General features: G+C 44.7%; 1 protein-coding gene across 1 annotated transcript in view; it reads left to right on the top strand.

The window, feature by feature from the left end:
* The window catches only part of SDR42E1 (short chain dehydrogenase/reductase family 42E, member 1), a 582710-nt gene that overhangs the window by 519187 nt on the left and 47581 nt on the right, over positions 1-15942 (top strand). The window lies entirely within an intron of this gene.

The raw sequence follows: 15942 nt of genomic DNA, 5'->3' as shown, positions 1-15942 counted from the left end.
ACCTGAAGGAAGGTTAGCAGCCCACTCTTCTCGATTAAGCAAGATATTACTGAACATGTAAATATGTGTTTTAAATCCCTATGGAACACTTCCTTGGAAAAAGAGCTCTGGGGAGTGAGGTATTCCCAGCAGAGAAGCAGTGTGGGGAGTAGAGCATTTAACACTCACCCCCTCCCCACTTCTGTTGCAGTCTGAAGCTAAGGCATGATCCCTTGTATAAATCCCAGTTAGTTAAGGCCAGCCAGGAAGAGGATTCTAATCTGTGCCTGACCTTCCACGTGCCCTGCCTTTGCAAAACTACTCTTCCTTAGTGTCTCCCAGAGGATGTCCTTCTCAGTCCTGCAAATTCATCAGAGGAATGCAATATATGCTCCAATGGCCCCTGTAAATCACAGCACAGCCAGAACAGGTCTGCAGAAAGAAAGAAAGAAAGAAGCGCGGGGGGGGGGGGGGAGTGTTGCCTAATGGAAAGAAACTGCCTGTTGAGGTTTTTCTCAGGAAGTCTGTGTTGACTGTACTAAAGGCACACAGGATTGATTAGCACAAATTTGCATTTTGAAGCTTATTCCTTTTCCTCCTCCACCTCCTCCTCCCTCCCTCCCCTCCCCCCCCCCAGAAACCTCTTGCTATTTTATTACCTGGAGGGCCACTTCTATGCATTTGGCGGCCTTGGGAAAAGTTGGCTCTCCCCGTTTCACACATAGGAGGAGATCAGACTGGACTGAGGGGAAGAGCAACAGAGGGGAAGAGCAATAGCTCAGTTGTAAAGCTCTTGTTTTGCATGCAGAAGGTCCCAGGTTCCATCCCTGGTGTCTCCAGGTAGGGCTGGAAAAGATTCCTGCCTGAAGCCTTGCAGAGCCACTGCCAGTGCAAGTCAAAAAAACTGAGTTAGATAAACCAATGGATTGACCTGGTATGAGACAGGTCTCTGTGTTTCTATGGTTTAACATTGGTGCTCTCCTCCAATGTACCTGAGGAAAGCAGGTTAGCTAAGGGCACAGGACAGGCACAGCCCTGCCCTTCCACGCTGCTCCCATCCCCACCCCAACCGTTGCATATGCCACATGAGATGGCTGTTCCATTCTGCTGAGCCCTGACTTACTCAGCTAAGATACATTCCCCCATTGATAGCATATGTGCGCTCTCTCTCTCTCTCTCTCTCGGTGCCTCTGTGTCTAATTCCTTAGAGGAAAAACGAGAGCACATGTTAGCAACCAAATTGGCCATGGTGGCAATTAACCCTATTTCCCTTGAATGTTGGAAGATTTGGAACAGACGAAAGGAAGTCCTTCTTCACACAGCATAGTTAAATTACGGAACCCACTCCCACAAGAGGTAGTGATGGCCACCAAACTGGAGGGCTTTAAAAGAGGATTGGACAAATTCATGGAGGCAGAAAAGGCTATCAAGAAAGCTATCAAGAAGAAGGCTAGCCGTGCTGGCTATTCTTTGTCTCCATGGTCAGAGACAGCCATGGTTCTGAATACCAGTTTCTGGAAACCACAGTTTCTGGAAACCTGTGTTGCTGTGCTGTGGACCTGCTTTGGGGCTTCTGGTTAGCCACCGTGAGAACAGGATGCTGATACAGCAGCCTCTTTTTATGTCCTTATAAAACAGCCAGGCCTTCAACTGCCTTGTATTTATAGCTTCTTTGCAGTGCTGTCTTCAGCCCTTAAGAAAATAACACAAAAAACCCACCCAGCTTACCAAATCTTGAGAGATAGTTTCTCAGAGCTGGGTGAAGCGGGTGGGGATTAGATCTCATTTTCATGTGGCTTGCTCTGTGATTTGCAAGAACACCTTTAAACTTTTCACACCTTCCCAGGGTGGTAAATTCCATTCTGCCTGACAGCAGCCGTAATTGGTCTGTACAGTGTAAAATGAACTGCTGCCAAAGTTTCTTAACTCTATTTTCTGGCTATCTCTGTAAAAAAAACAAAAAACCACAACTAAAAAAACCCCACACATCGCTATTCATTTTCACAGCCCTTAAGTAAAGAATATACACCTTGCCAGCACAGGCCCCTTGATCCTTGCATTTTCTTTCTCTATCCTCTATCCTTTCTCTATCCTCTCTCTCTAGAACTTGTGCACGTCTGAGGAAGCTGAATATTGGATGATTTATGAGAGATAAAAGAAAGGATTTTTTCACATACTGTAGGGCATGGTTAAAGGAACCTGCTTCCACAGGAGGCAGTGATAACTAACTATAGCTTTAAAAGATGATTAGGCAAATTCACAGAGGAGAGGGCTAGCGATGGCTACTAGCCATGATGGCTCTGCTCTGCCTCCACTGTCGGATGAAGTACTGCTTCTGAAAACTGCAGGAGGGGAGAGTCTTCTTGTGCTCCAGGTCCTTCTTGTGGGCTTCCCACAGGCATGCGAAAACAGGGTGTTGGAGTAGATGGACCACTGGGCTGATACAGAAGGGCTCTTTTTATGTGCTTCTTAAATGGCCTGGTGAGTCAAATGGGGAGGGCTGGCAAGCCCAACATCGCCTGCAAGCCAGAAGTTCTCCAGCACTGATCTAGTGCTACCCTGTTTCTTTAATAAAACAACACATCCTCTAGCTGCTGGCCACTGTGACCAGTAGTGACCAGTGCTTTTGTTCTGGGGGTACGCAGGGGTATGCATACCCTTAACATTTTATGAATCTTTGTACTTTTGTCCATTTACTGTATTTATTTCCCCCGATTTGAACTATAAAATGGTGGTTTTCTTGAGTCAAAATGAGAGCACCCCTAAATAATAATAATAAGAAGAAGAAGAAGAATAAGAATAAGAATAATAATTTTTTAGGAAAAAACACTGGTAGTGGCAAATGGGACGCGGGTGGTGCTGTGGTTTAAACCACTGTGCCATTTGGACTTGCCGATCAGAAGGTCGGCAGTTTGAAGCCCAGCAATGGGGTGAGCTCCCATTGTTCGGTCCCTGCTCCTGCCAACCTTGCAGTTCGAAAGCACGCAGTGCAAGTAGATAAATAGGTACCACTCTGGCAGGAAGGTAAATGGCGTTTCCGTGTGCTGCTCTGGCTTCGCCAGAAGCGGCTTAGTCATGCTGGCCACATGGGACGGAAAAACTGCGGACAAACACCAGCTCCCTCGGCCTGTAAAGCGAGATGAGCGCAGCAACCCCAGAGTCGTTTGCAAATGGACTTAACTGTCAGGAGTCCCTTTACCTTTACCTAGTGTCAAATGCAGAAGTTCAGAGTCCCTTCAAGGTAGTCACAGCCATGCCACTGTAGCACCCTGCTTGTGGTTAACGCTTAGCTGGAATGAAATATTCAACACAGCAATAGAGAAATTAAAATAATAATTTATTTGTCAGACAAATAAATGAGAGGCACAGTGGTATATGGTTACCAAGCTCTGGCCTGGCCTCTTGCCATTCTGGCCAGCACTTATATTTCCTTAATCCAGCCCCCTTGCTCCTCCTGTGGCTGCCTCTGTCCAATCAGCCTGGTTGAAATTCCTATTGGCTGTTTGCTAGAACCAATCACAAAAGATACACCCATTTCCTCTTGTCCTTTTATGGGAAACAAAAAGCTATATATTCTTCTATCTATAAATGACAAATAAGTAGTAATATATCTTACATGTGTCTCAACAAGGAACCTTAATTACCAGCTCACCTCGCCCTATTGCCCTCCAAAACAGATGGTTTAATCTTAAATTTTTATCTTAAACAGATGTCAAGGATCTTGAGTTCACATCATTATTGAAAGATCTCCTTCTCTTGAAGGTCTTTAAAACAAAGGCCTGACAACCATATGTGCTCTAATGATGTTTCCTGCTTGGCAAGGGGGGCTGGGCTGGTGGCTGATGGCCCCTGTGATCTCTTCCAACTATATGAAATAAGAATCTAGCATAAGGATTTAACATTTCTTAGCTTCTAATTCCTTTGCATAATTACATTTAAGCCAATATATTTAATACATAACATAAATAACCTTTTAAAAGGAAAAGAAATCTTAAAAGGATCTCAGTTTAAGAAAGAAACAACTTTAGAAAAAGACTTCCCAAAATACTCTCTTCCTTTCTGCCAGCTAGATGCTTTTCCATTGCTCTTGACCTTTGAACCTTAGGAAAATATGGCTCAAGTTTAATGGGAGGCACATGGTTTTATTTTACTATTTACCCACTCTTAATTATGTTTATCTCTGCTTTTTTATCTTCTGTAATATGTAGGGTCAGTGTAACCTTGGCTGTCAGCCTGTAATTCCCTTTGACTTTGAGAATTGTTTTCTGCTATAAATCAGGGGGCCCCCTTGTCTAGGAGGAAAAACATTGCCAAGGTTCTTAGGCAGCTGCTCTTCTGCCTGGCATGAACATTTGAAGATCTTTAAGCTCATTTTAAGATACAGGCCCTGATCAAGCCTTAATAAAAATGCAGGCTATGATTAGATGCTTCACCACCTCACACCCCTTCTAAGAGAATACACCCTTCTAAGATGATGCAATAATCTTACAATTATACAATAATAATAATTTTGTGTTTCCCTTGAAGTTCCACTGCACGTAACAGAACGTACACACTATACTCTTGAAGTTGAAGCACCTGATGTTTTCAGCGTTCCTTAATGCTTAGCTTTGGAGCACACAGTGTTGTTTTGGTGGCTCTAGGATGCTGGGGACAGAGATTCTGCTGGGACCCTGCTGCAGAAATAGTAATGGATCTTTAACCCCACCTCCCACCACAGTGTGGCACTGGGAATGGCAGATGCCAGCAGGACCTCAAAAGTGGCTGCAGTAGTGTAGTGATAAATTTTGAAATTAAAGAGATCCTTGTGATTGCCCCCAACCTTCCAAGAGCCCCATTCCAAAGGTGAATCCAAAAATGCAGGCAGCTGTGTTGATCCTAGATATTTAACTGTATGTATCAAAATAGCAATGGTAAATAACACAGTGTCTTGTTTATTAGGAGCAGAATAGTGAGCTGGCAAAGAGTGGCTGTAATTTGGCTGGGTAGACCTTGACCCCCAACCCTGTGGCCTAACTACAATCCTCTACATAGTTAGTAAGCTGCAGTGAAACTGTGAAACTCAGTATTTCTGGTTTCTGGCTGCAGGGATCCAATTTGTAAAACACAGAGAACTTTAATAAAAGGCATTCATCCCACTGAAATTCAACCTTTAGTGCTTAATTAGAGGTGCATGCATGCTTGTAAGTAATTATTACCATTTAAACTTCTAGCATGAAATAGGAGCCCCGTCAAGAAAAAAGAAACATTTACCCAGCCTCTGCTTGATTGCACATCTGTCACAAACTTGAAAGCCTTTGTTCACTTGTCAGAACAAGGAGGGTGCATTAATATCAGTTACCCTGGCATTCCTGCAGGTTGCATCATCACTCCTGTATGGATGGTCCCCTCATGTTCCTGTACCTCAACACTACTGGCTGACCATGAAGGAGGGTAAGGCAGGGTAGTCTGAGGGAACCTTCTCCCCCTTTGAGGCCACCCATATTTTAACTGGAGATACCAGCGATCAAGCCTTTGACCTTCTGCAAACATCACATGTGCTCTGCCTCTGATCTATATACTCTGCCCACAAGGGGAACATTCTGTGCCGTCACATAGAATGATAACAAATAGCTGAGAGGCCAAAGTTGAACGCAAGAATGCTGACATACTGTATAGCCCACACAATATGAGAGGGGGTGAAAAATCAGCGTTACCAGCAGACAACCTCGCACGGTTGGAAGGAGCAAGTTCCATCACAGAACTATGCACTGTCTGAAAAAGTACCGGTACTTCTTTTCTCTCTCCTGAATCTTCCAACATTCAGCTTCATCTACAAGGTCTACAAGTTGTAGTGTTATGAGAGAGGGAGTAAAACTTTTCTCTACCTGCTTTCTCCAGGTCATGCATAATAATCTTATAAATGTCAGTCATGTCTCTTGCTACTCACCTTGTCTCTAAACTAAAAAGTCCCAAACGCTGCAAGCTTTCTTCACAGAGGGGTCGCTCCACCCCATTGATCATTTTGGTCACCCTTTCTGGTTAGTAAAAGAACCACAGAAAACACACAGTCCCAGTGTCAGGGGTTCAGGAGCAGAGACACAGGGGAGAGAGGAAACGGAGAGCAAAGGGGAAGAATCTGAGGGCAGCGTAGGGGAGTATGACAGTGGCCCGAGAGATTCCATGAGCTTCTCCAGCGATTCAGAAGATTCCCAGAGGGGGGCGCCGATGGCCAGGGCAAGGGGGGTCTCAGGGGGACACACCAGAAGCAAGGGGCCAGCGGGGACTCCCAAAGCAGCAGCGGGAGATCAGGACCAGTTCCCCCACCAGAGCGGAGTGGGGGGGAAGAGTCCTATGAATCAGGGCCAGCGTCTCCTCCAGTAGGGAGAGAAGATGAGTCAGAGCTGGCCACGCCTCCATCGCAGAGTGAGGGAACGGAGGGGAAGTCAGGTCCAGCTAGCCCCCCCCCCAAGGGGGGAAGCAGTGACAGGAGCAGTGTAACGGTCAGGAGAAAGGTTGCTGGCTGGGCGCGCGCGCCAAGTTCAAATGTACAGGTGCGCGGGACAGCAGGAAGCAGGTCCTAAAGCACGCCGGAGGCAGGGGGAAGAATCCGGGGACTCAGCATCAGAAGAGTCCAGAAAGGGCAACACCCCAGCGGACAGGTGGACCCAGAGGAGGAAAGAGCAAAGGAAGAGGTGGAGCAAGGCTAGAGTCTTAAACTGGTGTCTGGGGGGTGGAGATTCAGACGGAGCTTCAGCGGTCTAGGGTTTAAGACGTAGGGCTGCACGCCGCGGCTTTGAAATCGAAACTGCGTTTCAATAAAGACTTTTGTATATAACAACGGACTGGCGTTGGTCCTTTGTGAGCTGGGACCTAGGGCAGCCCTGACACCCAGCTATGACAAAGATTGAGCAAAAGTCAAAGAGCCAAGAACCCAGGAAGATTTGACAGCTGTGCCAAGACCGAAGGTGAGAAACAATCCCACATGGAAGTTTTTACCAGTTATTTCTCCCTAATCCCATTCTGAAGCAGATCTCCTTCCTTCCTTCCTTCCCTCCCCCTCCCCCCCCCCCCACTTTGTTTCGCTGGCTTGCAGAATAATCACTGGGAAGTTGTCCCAGGTGATTCTCAGAAACTGAGTCCCTGGGACTAGGCCTGGATTTCCAACAGAGTGGAACCGATGAACTAACACCTTCCTTGGCTGAGGATAAGCCTTGGGCAACAACCAACGTTCTCCAAACAAAAAAGAACATCTTCATCTTTTTAAATCCAACAGCAGGACAGCATGTACTTTGCTACACACTTTCCCAGGTGACATGTTATGGCAGACTCCGTGAATGAAATAAGATTTATGGGGGGAAAACAAGACATTTTCTATCCCTAATTACTAGGCGTTAAATTCTGTGATCCTTCCTTCACTGCCCCCTGGAAAAAACTCCTGGGGAACCAGCATTGTGCTAAGTTAAAGAAGAATCATGGACTTTACAAGTTGTGCTGCAGGAATCTCAAATTCTTACCACTCAGATTAATGGCTCCTGGTTGAAGCTGTTGTGGGAGCAAAGCAACAAAAACCCAAACTGAAAAAGATCCCTGATGCAGCATATCAGTGAGTGGATTCCAAATGTTCCAAATCAATCTAGGGTACCTGGCCTTTGACTCCTGAGACATGCCCAGCCATTCCAGCAACTGCAATCTGTTTCAATCATTTTCCATTTTTAATTGTTGTAACCCACCCTGGCTCATGATAGCGAAGGGCAGAAAACATATTGAATTCTGATGTAGTAGTAGCAGTAGTGAAGGGACGCGGGTGGCGCTGTGGGTTAAACCACAGAGCCTAGGACTTGCCGATCAGAAGGTCATGGTTCGAATCTCCGCAACGGGGTGAGCTCCCATTGCCAACCTAGCAGTTTGAAAGCCCGTCAAAGTGCAAGTAGATAAATATGTACCACTCTGGCGGGAAGCTAAATGGTGTTTCCGTACACTGCTCTGCTTCACTAGAAGCAGCTTAGTCATGCTGGCCACATGACCCGGAAGCTGTCTGTGGACTAACGCCGGCTCCTCGGCCAATAAAGCGAGATGAGCACCGCAACCCCAGAGTCGGTCACGACTGGATCTAATAATCAGGGGTCCCTTTACCCTTTACCTTTACCTAGTAGTAGTAGTAGTAGTGGGTTTGGGGGAGCCAGACTGGATGATGCACCGAGTGCTTTCCAGTTCTTGGGGGTCTGAATCTAGTGTGGGTTGGAATCTAACAGACAAGCTTGCAGAACCATTCAAATAAGTTTATTTGTAAGACAGTGACCTTAACTGGACACTGCAGTTTCCTGGACAGCATTCCAAAAGAACGAGCTAGATTGCAAGAGCTAGCTCTGAGTGATGGTGCCCTCCAGGCTGATGGGTTGGTCTTTGTCCCAAAGCCACTCTCCTGGCAAGGAAGAAGAACAGTAGCTAGAGTATGTGAGCTGGAAACACAAAGGCATGCTTGCTCTTTCCTGGACCCAAAGCTGTGGCTAATGGATAAGTAAGATCTGTTGGTGTGTTAATGCTGTGAACTCCTCCATCCTATGCTCAGGCTGTATATATGTGTAAATAAAACCGTATAGATACCACAATCTCCACGGACTTTCATTCCGAGGAAAGAGAATCTGGGTTAAAAGCCTGAAACCCCGGGATTTTCTCACTGCTCAGAGACTGGGCTGCTGTGTAATAATAAGAATGCAAACTGTTCTGAGCTGACGCACATATCAAACACAACTGTGTGTGACTTTCCCCAGGTGTAACCACACGCTGGTTTAGATGGGCTCTCGCTGTCTTCTCACAAAGCTATCCTGTTTTCAGAAACTCAGATTTCTATCAGTGTTTCCAAATGATGTCTGCCCACATTGAGAAAGGTGAGAACAAACTACGTTCTCACCTGGGTACATTTCGATCCTTGTCATTTGTCCTCGTAGTCTGAGAAACAAGTTAAGATGTCACTTATGTGGGAGGTGATGTGTGCGCTGGAAAGATTGCTGTGTGTCTTTGGAAAGATTGCTGAATGCCACAGCCTCTTTGGAGAGGCAGACCTTTCCCCACAGCACTGCCTCTTTAGAATATGCACCATTAAAGTGTGTCATTGTGCTTTCAGTGACATTGCTTAAGGTCCGCTGCCACTATGGAATACTATAGGCCATTCATTATACAACACGGAGAGCTGTCATAAAGCCCCATTTGCCATTTTGCAATTTATGTGAAATGTGTGGCCTGGCCACATTCATCCTTTTTTTCTTTTTCTTTTCCCCCAAACCTTGTTTCCAGTTAACTTTGTGTGATTGCTGGTGAGAATTATAGGAGGACGTGGACTTTGGTTACACATACCATTCATTTGAAGCCTTGTGATATCACTTCAAACAGTCATGGCTTCCCCCTAAGAATCCTGGGATCTGAAGTTTGTTGAAGGTGAAGAGGGTTGTTAGGAGACACTTTTCCTCTCCTAGAGTTACAATTCCTAGAGTTCCTTGTGAAGAGGGATTGTTAAACTACTGTGGGAATTGTTAAAACTACTGGGGTTTTCCAAACAACTTATATTTATCCCTGAATTCAACTCCTCTCTCTCTCTCTCTCTCTCTCTCTCTCTCTCTCTCTCTCTCTCTCTCTCTCTCTCACACACACACACACACACACACACACATATACAATTCACTTTATTTTTTAAAGCAAAACCCTGGTTAACTTTAGCCATTTCATCACACAATATTATTATTCTTAGCTCCCAGGATCTGTGTTTTCACAAGCTTCCCTGTCTCACATTGTGGGCAGGGTTCAGCTGAGTCACCTTTTGGGGTTTCTTTCATCGCCATAACCCCTTAATCACATGCCCACTGATCTCTCTCAAATGAATCATCTTTAGAAGTTCCACTAAATCTCTTGATGAAACCTTAACAAGATCAACTGTCGTCTAGAGTCATTTGTTCATTTATTATTATTTTTTTATTAAGAAATGTCTAGGAAACTCCTGGGTTTTTATTTAAGCCTACTACGCCCTTCCCCCACCCCTCCTTTCATTCACTTCTGCCAGCCACACAAGTTAGGTACAAGGTGATAGCATTGCATGTTTCTATACACAAAAAAATTCACAGCAATTAGATTATATTTGCTTTGTTTCATTTGTTCTCCCTTTGGTCTTCTTTAATTAAGTTATAATGTGAGACATGTTTCTCATGATGGCAGTATGCTTTAACTAAAGTTATGAAATTGTTTTCTCAACTCTGTAAGAACCCACTGGAATCTTGTGCACCACGCAGCAGGGATTAGAGTACATTAATATAATCCCCATTTTGCAATGGATTGCATTACCTGCCTACCAGACGTACTCATCTGCTTCCCAGGTACTTGCAACCCCATTAACCAGGAAAATTGCATAATGAAGTTGGGGGGATAGGGTTTCTTCCATCTGTTTTCACGGGTCGCACATGCACATAAAGGGGTGTCGTGTGGTGACATGTTGGGTGGCATCTGCTGTTGTGTCACACCATGCCCACTAGTGTGAATGACATTTTGCATGGCATGGCTGTATATCGATCCATACCAGCTTGTTGCTTAGTCGTCTTAGTAGTGTCTGACTCTCCGTGACCCCATGAACCAGAGAATGCCCTGGAAACTCACTTTCCTCTCAAAGCTTCTCCTTTTTAATGTCCATGGAGTTTTCTTGGCAAAAATACTGGAGTGGGTTGCCAGTTCCTTCTCCAGGTGGATCACATTTAGTCTAAACAGGAAAACTAACTCCATATTCCCTGCATATGAATGCACCTTCAGAGATGGAACCATAGTCATGCTTGCCACCCACTGAAATAGCTGGCACTCAGATCATCCAATGAAGCTGAATGTTGGACCAGCAAAAGGAAGTACCGTACTTTTTCACATAGTTGCAGAACTAAACTATGCAACTGACTACCACAAGACGTGGTGATTGTTGCTAATGTGAAGGGCTTTTAGATAGTATTCAAAAAATTCATGGTGGATAAGATTATCAATAGCTAGTAGCTATGATCACTATGTTCTACCTCCACTATGTGAGGCTGTATGTTTGTGAATACTACTTGCTAGGGATTGCAGGTGGGCAGAGGTCTGTGGCTTTCAGTTCCTGCTCGTGGGCTTTTCAGAGGCTTCTAGTTACCTATTCTGAGAACAGAATGCTGGACTAGATAGGCCTTTTTTCTAAGATGGCTGGGCTCCAGCCCTCATCAGCTGTAACCAGCATGACCAATGGCCAGGAAGGGTGGGAGTTATAGTCCAACAGCTCCTGGAAGCTATAATATGAAAGGAGCTCAGCTATAATATGAAAGGTGCTCAAGCAGACTTTCCTTCTCCCTTCCGCCTTTCCTCTTCCAGTTGACGCTCAACATTAAGAACATGGGAAGAGCTGGGTGAATGAGGCCAAGTTCCCATCAATTCCAGCATCCTGTTATTACAGGTGCCACCCAGGTGCCTGTGGGAAACCTGCAGGCAGAACCTGAGCACAAGAACACCTGGTATTCTGAAGCATTAGTGCCTCCAACCATGGAGGCAGAGAACAGCCATCGTGGATAGTAGCCATTGATAGGCCTTCTCGTCCAAAGATTTGTCCATTTCTCCTCTAAAGCCATCCAAGTTGGTTACCATCATTCCCTCCTGTAACTCAGTGACTACTGAGCATGCTCAGTTCTCATGCGGTTTTTGTTTTGCCCCATTAGGCATTTTTTTTTGTCGTCATATTTCTGCAAATCTTGAAGTTCTCCCAAACACATCACTTCTTCTTGTTCCCCAGTGATCCCATTCTACCCACCACCTGAGTTAGCTGTTATGGGAGTGATTATGGCTGTTGGCAAAGAATTATCAAGTAGCATGAGCCGAAAAGTCCTCATCTAGGAAGGTATTCTAATAGTGTTACATGTCTGGATGATGTGTGGGGGGGGGGGTAGTTTTTGTTTTTAAGAAGCAAAGGTGTAAACACAGGTGAACAAATTAAAACATGTTGTATAACTGAAATGTATTTGATGGTGTGTTTTTTGGCACTGTGTTTTGTTACTGATTTTTATTTTTCCCCTTTGCCTATGTCTTTCATCCAAAAGCTGCTTTATCTTTATATCATCTAGAAATTAGCATGTTAAAAGTTTTTCTTACTCTGTCTACAAGCTGAGGTGCATCACTCAGACATGGCAATGACATCTAGACGACTCAGGCTGCAATCCTAACACTACTTATGTGGGAGTAAACCTTGCTGAACTCAGTAGGCCTCCTTCTGAGTAGACATGGTCAGGATTGCGATGTAAAAAAATTCGTACAGTCTGCTGAATCTAGGCTCTCAAGGTCAGAATCTGGGGGCATCCATGAGTGTCTTACTGCACACTCTTACAATGACTACTCTGAAGTAACTTTCACTGAGTTCAATGGGGCTTACTCCCAAGTAAGTGGGCATTGAACTGCAGACAGGCAGAGCAACTTTACTGATGGATCAAGGGAACATGATCTGAATCTTACAAAGTCTGGTCAGGCATGTTATAGCTGGCTGCACTCACCACACCATTTTCTGCAGATTTTCCCCATATCAGGGTGGGGTGAAAGTTGGGGTTTGGTTTCCTTTCGAAACAGTCTGTGGAGGCTTGTTAGCTTTTTGAAATACTTGTGTTTATTTCCAAACATACATGGGCAGAGGCCCTGCTTCAACACCCCAACAGCCAAAAACCCACCGACCTGAAACCAGATCTGCAGAGAGAATGGCAGCTCCCCAAATTGCTGCATACCCTCCAACATTTATCTGATGAAAATAAGGACATCCCTTTCCATAATGATAATTTTACTATTTATACCCCACACATCTTATTGGGTTGCCCCAGCACTCTGAGAAGCTTCCAACATATACAAAAGCATAATAAAACAATACACATTTTAAAAACTTCTCTATACAGGATTGCCTTCAAATGGCTTGGGGATTGGATAACACCATACCCTCCAACATTTCTCCAATGAAAATAGGGACATTCTGGGATCAAATTAGAAACCGAAACAGCTTCTCTAAACTAGGGCCATCTCTGGAAAATAGGGACACTTGGAGGGTCTGCTGCTGTCAGCTTATAGAGATCAAATTATTCTCTCTTCACATCTCTTCCTAGAATGGCAGCTTTGCCCTTTCTTTCACACACGTCTAGTTTGCTCCTTCCTGATAATGGGGATGGCAGCGGCTGTGAGATCTCTTCCACATCTCCTCCAACCATCAGTGAGCACTCTGGCCATCTTTGCTTCAAGAGAGAGACAAGTCACCAGAATATTATGGGCTAGCAACACCCTTTCATCAGCTCTGAGAAGAGGCTGGCCAACTGGTGCCGCAGGACAACTTACACTGATAGCTTGACTCATGGAAATCAAAAAGGAAACCACCAGCAATGTTTTTGAAGAAATAATGTTGTGCTTTTTCCTCAATAAAAAATGACAGATTTGATTTACGGTAAGCTGGCGGCTACGGGACGCAGGTGGCGCTGTGGGTTAAAGCCTCAGCACCTAGGGCTTGCCGATCGAAAGGTCGGCGGTTCGAATCCCTGCGACGGGGTGTGCTCCCGCTGCTCGGTCCCAGCGCCTGCCAACCTAGCAGTTCGAAAGCACCTCCGGGTGCAAGTAGATAAATAGGGACCGCTTACCAGCGGGAAGGTAAACGGCGTTTCCGTGTGCGGCTCTGGCTCTGGCTCTGGCTCTGGCCAGAGCAGCGATGTCACGCTGGCCACGTGACCCGGAAGTGTCTCCGGACAGCGCTGGCCCCTGGCCTCTTAAGTGAGATGGGCGCACAACCCCAGAGTCTGTCAAGACTGGCCCGTACGGGCAGGGGTACCTTTACCTTTACCTTTAAGCTGGCGGCAGCCTGCTGAACATTTAGAACACACCCTTTTTTATCTGCCTACCTGGCATGCATATCTTGGAGCTTGCCCAGACATAACACAAATTATTGTTTGTAGTGTTAATGACACGCTTGTGGTCCTTTTAAATAATCTTCCACTTTGGTCTCAGTGTTCCATGGAGGAATCCATTAGCTTGGGAGTTGCAGAAGTGGATGGGGTTGCCTTGAGGTACACCTTGTGCAACCCATGTCAAGGTAACCTAGGTTAGGTGGCACCATTAAGAATTATTTTGAGTGCAGGAGTCAGTAAACAACTGTAGCTTCTCAGGATGCCATTCTCAGTCAGTATGGGTTGATGAAAACCTATTGCGAGTTTTATAGAAACCAGCATGACCTGACCACACTGTTGCCAGGATGACCTGGGTCAGCCCAACCTAGGGTGAACAAGGTTTTTATATGTTATAATGCCACTGGTGCTTTCCAGTGGGTGTGGCAGAATTCCAAGCATTCTAGCCAATGACAAAGCTGCTTTTTAATTGTACAAGCTTTCCATTAAATTGTCATTTGCCAGTTTCTGCGTTTCCACACATTCCAGTGTGGCAATCAATTTGAGGGCTAGTGATTTCGGGCTTGTGACTATTTCTGCTCAAAATACGTAGACCAAAAGATCCTCACCGAGGCTGCTGCTTCTGCCTCTTGCTTGGATTGGTTTATGGGTGATCTCACCCGATCAGAAACCATCTATTACGTACTGCTCAAATGACACAGCTGCATTCACTGAATGAGTGGAGGGGAACTGGTATAGTGTTTGCTGGCCTCGCTCTGCATACTCATATGTATAGAGAGTTGTTAATTGAATCAGAAAACCAATTAAAACTGAAAGAATTTAATGAAGTTAGAGAGAATGTAACAAATTGGTTGCAATATTTTCAGTTAAATGAAGTATTTAAGAAGGATAAAAAGATAGGATTACCATATGAAATTTCAACTTTTCAGAGAGAAATAATAGAAAATGATAGGAAAGAAGGGAATGTGTATTAAAGGTGTAACTACGGATGATTGTCAGAGACGTTGAAGGAAGTCAAAAAAATAACTATGATTTGTTGTATGCGGGATTGAACGAAGAATTGGAGGGAAATTTATAAAATGTATAATAATAAAAATTATCATTAAAAAAAAAAAGAGAGAGAGAAATGAACGTTTCAGAAATAAATGGATTTTCAACCAGGAAAAAAAAAAGGAAATTAATATCAAAAATGTACAATCTGTTGTTAGAATGGGAAATGAAAGATGAAGAGGTTAAATCAGTTATGATTAAATGGGCACAAGATGTGGGACACAATATCCAGATGCAGGAATGGGGAAAACTATGGAAAAAATGAGATAAAATTTGCAGCATGTGTGGCGATTAAAGAAAACTATATGAAAATGATGTATAGATGGTATCTAAAGGTAAAGGTAAAGGGACCCCTGAACATTAGGTCCAGTTGTGACCGACTCTGGGGTTGCAGCACTCATCTCGCTTTATTGGCCGAGGGAGCCGGCGTACAGCTTCTGGGTCATGTGGCCAGCATGACTAAGCCGCTTCTGGCGAACCAGAGCAGCGCATGGAAACGCTGTTTACCTTCCCTCCGGAGTGGTACCTATTTATCTACTTGCACTTTGACGTGCTTTCGAACTGCTAGGTTGGCAGGAGCAGGGACCGAGCAACGGTCGGGGGGATTCGAACCCCCGACCTTTTGATCAGCATGTCCTAGGCTCTGTGGTTTAACCCACAGCACCACCCACATCCCTAGATGGTATCTAACGCCAGTTAAATTAGCAAAAGCATAAAAAATAAAATAAATAGCAAAAATGTACAAAACTAAGGAAAGCAAGTGTTGGAAATGTAAAACAATAGAAGGGACATTTTTCCATGTGTGGTGGGATTGCAAAATCATAAAGAAATATTGGAAAATGATTTATAATGAATTGAAGAAGATGCTTAAAATAACCTTTATTAAAGAACCAGAAGCTTACCTACAGGAGTGGACTTACCAAAATCACAAAAGAACTTATTTATGTATGCAACTACAGCTGCAAGGACATTATTAGCACAATATTGGAAAGAAGGTGTCCCAACTAAAGAAGATTGGCAA

The sequence above is a fragment of the Podarcis cretensis genome (genome assembly GCF_951804945.1).
Source record: "Podarcis cretensis genome assembly, chromosome: 8".
Taxonomy (NCBI): domain Eukaryota; kingdom Metazoa; phylum Chordata; class Lepidosauria; order Squamata; family Lacertidae; genus Podarcis; species Podarcis cretensis.
Note: the sequence above shows the minus strand (reverse complement) of the source record. Positions and strands in the feature narration are given on the sequence as shown.